The 3,543-nt window shown below is 45.7% G+C and overlaps 1 long non-coding RNA gene across 1 annotated transcript in view; it reads left to right on the forward strand.

Annotated features, from left to right (window-relative positions):
- The first annotated feature begins 3,033 nt into the window (after positions 1 to 3,033).
- The window catches only part of LOC127005854 (uncharacterized), a 4,473-nt gene continuing 3,963 nt past the window's right edge, over positions 3,034 to 3,543 (forward strand). Inside the window, exon 1 of the long non-coding RNA XR_007758955.1 lies at positions 3,034 to 3,289. This is a non-coding gene — a long non-coding RNA (uncharacterized LOC127005854). The remainder of the gene's footprint in view (positions 3,290 to 3,543) is intronic.

The following is a 3,543-nucleotide window of genomic DNA, read 5'->3' on the forward strand; positions in this document are numbered from 1 at the left end:
GGGTTAGTGGGAGACATGGTGGTTAGTTACTAAGATGATGGTGATGTAATATAACTTTAATTCATTGAAATAATTTATCACAGGGCTATGGGAAGAAAATAATAATGATAGCCTAGTAACCTTAGTTCTTTGCTGGGGCTGGTGGGAGATAAATAGTGCTTGATTACAGAGGTGGTAATGATGCTTATCGATAAGACTTTAATTCTTCATTTAATTGCAGGATCACAAAGGTATGGGAGGGAAAAATTGATAGCTTAATCCTTTGATGGAGCTAGTGGGAGACAATGGCCGTTAATGAGGTAGTTACAAAGTGAAAGAGGCTATTTAGTACCTGTTTGAATATTAATGATTAAGAAATACAGCAGAATCCAGCAAATAGACGAGAGTGGAAGGAAATACAGTAGATAATAAACCGCCACCTAGCATTGTTTCGTACTTAATTAATGCTAGTAAGTAGATTTAGATTAATATGCTAGACAGATTTAGGTGCACTTTACCCCCTTTGCAGTGAATGGTAGTTGGTAATACAATGCATCGTCAGCCTGCAAACATTCATAGTTCTCATCCTTTTTTTATTATTATTACTTTTCTGTCACCTACTTTTCATAGCCAACCTGCTCATCGAGGGGACTTTGTTTGGGTCTTCTTTTTTTTTCTTCTTTGATGCCCTTTCGTGGATATACCCGTAATAATAGATAATAATAATACTGATAAATACTAATATGCTGATAAATGATAATATGCAACGACGGTCTCATTTTGACTCGCCCAAAGGCTCACTCGTAACGAAACTGACTATAATTATAAGATGGCTCGTCAAAGCATAGGAAGTATCTTAGATTTATGGTATTTGTGTGTTTATTCATTACATGCAGTGCCCAAGAGTCTGGTTTCAAATTCGATGTAGATACTGCCTGAGAGACTTTAATAGCGTCTAGCTTCAAATTAGCTCCCAAGTGCGTATACGTTTACCGGTGGATGGCGTTTTATGAGGGTGGTAAAAAGGTGAGGTGAATCTGCGCGTTGTAGCCTATTACCGAAGGGGAAAGTTTCCAGCCCTCCGCTCACTCGAGAATAGTTCCGGCACACTGATGTATGTACACCCATTGTGCTCTGCTCGTGTGTGTGTGTGTGTGTGTGTGTTAATATTGATGATAGTGATAAAACGGCGAAATGAAAGAAGTGACCTTGAGTTAAGCAGATTGCATCACGGAAACGCCACATTTATTTCTGCATTTCATTGAGGTCACAGGAGAAATTCGTTGGTGGATGATGACGGTGATGACGATGACTGGAGCCTCGGTAATGGCTGGCTCGGGGACGTGTAATGGTTATTCAGCCCTCGTTGGCACGATGTTGTGTGCTAGGGGAAATAATCACTCGTGAAGTAGTTGGTGAAGGTGAAGATGATCGAGTAGCCGTGACAAGAATGTTGCCTCGCGGCCCTACTCACCCACCTCGCCCCCCTTCTCTCTCTCTCTCTCTCTCTCTCTCTCTCTCTCTCTCTCTCTCTCTCACACACACACACACACACACACACACACATTATTTTTACTAAAATTCGAAGAAGCCACTTGAAACGCGTGATGAAGGAAAGTATTATCTTACTTCTACAACTTAATAAATTTAAAGTGAAAAATATAATAGCAAGAACTCTTGGATGGTGGGAAGCTTAAAGTTTGCTTCCTGAGATTGGCTTCTCAGCCGGGGCTGGTGGCACAGCCCTGTAATCCGGCGACGCGGAGGCTTGGCCCTTGGACGGCTTGAGGCGAGGAGCACTGCTGCGGGACTCTCCCATGTTGAGTGGGCGTCCGCACTAAGCTCGGCATCAACATGGTCGCCCCTGGGGAGCCGGGGGCGTCCAGGTTGTCTAAGGAGGTGTGCACCGGGCCAGGGGGGAAACCCAGCAGCCAAAAGCACCCCTGTCGAGCAGTAGTGGGATCGCGCCTGCGAGTGGGCGGCCTACAGTAGCCTGGCCGACACAGGCGAACACGGACCTTTTGGGGGCGTCGTGAAATAGTTGAATTAAAAGTTGTTGTAATTTTGTTCTTACTAACGATATAGACGTCGATAAGCCGGGGAAGCGCGTAACACCACCACAAATTTACACGTAATTCAGATCATCTTGGCGTGGAGAGATCCGCCCGTCTGAAAAGCAGGTGTTCGAGCCTGGCCACTGACGCGTTGGCAGAGTTTTTTCCTTTAGGTGGGGGATGTGCTGTTCGTGGCTGGTGTACAGTAACATATGGAAGGCACTTTGCTTGCTACTGTCCACTTGTCACATAATCTCCACTTTAGTTAACCATTCAATATAAATACGACGCGTCCTATCAAGGTGATCACGTATCATGATTTCTAAGTCACTAAAGAATCGACAAGTACATGTGAACAAGTAATAAAGTTGACATTTTTGCTGTTCAGTTGCCGGCTTGTCCAACTCGTGTGTATGGTAGGCTTCGTCCTCTTAACATATTTATATCACGTTGGATTGGCTCAGTTTAGCCAGACACACACTCTCTCTCTCTCTCTCTCTCTCTCTCTCTCTCTCTCTCTCTCTCTCTCTCTCTCTCTCTCTTCTTCACAATTTGCCGTCCAGGTTCACCTGCCAATGACACAGTTCTGCAGGTGCCAGTTATTCACGCATCCTCCACCCATCACGCAGCCCAAACCACCATTATTCATCCTCATGCCTGTGTTCACCTGCAGCTAATTAGTGGTGAGCACTGGCACCTGTGGGACTCATCTGTACTAATACCAGGCCTGTAGAGGCTGCAGTTAGGAGTTCGCAGCCTCTTTATTATTTCTTTGTCAAGGAGGGAAAGCCGCTCGATGACTGTATGAAGAGGGAATATAGTAAAATCATCGAGATATGTTATTAAATGTAAATGTTGATGGAATGTTCCCCTTTCCCTTTTCACATCCCCTCCATTCTCTCTCTCTCTCTCTCTCTCTCACATACTTTTTTTTTTTTTAAACTAAAATTCGAAGAAGCCACTTGAAACGCGTGATGAAGGGAAGTATCAGTAACTTACTTCTACAGCTTAATAAATTTTAAGTAAAATATATAATAGCAAGAACTCTTGGATGGTAGGAAGCCTAAAGTTTGCTTCCTGAGGTCTGCTTCTCAGCCGGGGCTGGTGGCGCAGCCCTGTAATCCGGCGACGCGGAGGCTTGGCCCCTGGACGGCTTGAGGCGAGGAGCACTGCTGCGGGACTCTCCTATGTTGAGTGGGCGTCCGCACTAAGCTCGGCATCAACATGGCCGACCCTGGGGAACCGGGGGCGTCCAGGTTGTCTAAGGAGGTGTGCACCGGGCCAGGGGGGAAACCCAGCAGCCAAAAGCACCCGTGTCGAGCAGTAGTGGGATCGCGCCCGTGAGTGGGCGGCCCGCAGCAGCCTGGCCGACACAGGCGAACACGGACCTTTTGGGGGCGTCGTGAAATATTTGAATTAAACTAATGGTTGTAGTATTTTTGTTCTCAATAAACGATATAGATGTCAATAACCCGGAGAAGCGCTTAACACCACCACAAGTTTACGTGTA

The sequence above is a fragment of the Eriocheir sinensis genome, chromosome 31 (assembly GCF_024679095.1).
Source record: "Eriocheir sinensis breed Jianghai 21 chromosome 31, ASM2467909v1, whole genome shotgun sequence".
Taxonomy (NCBI): Eukaryota; Metazoa; Arthropoda; class Malacostraca; order Decapoda; family Varunidae; genus Eriocheir; species Eriocheir sinensis.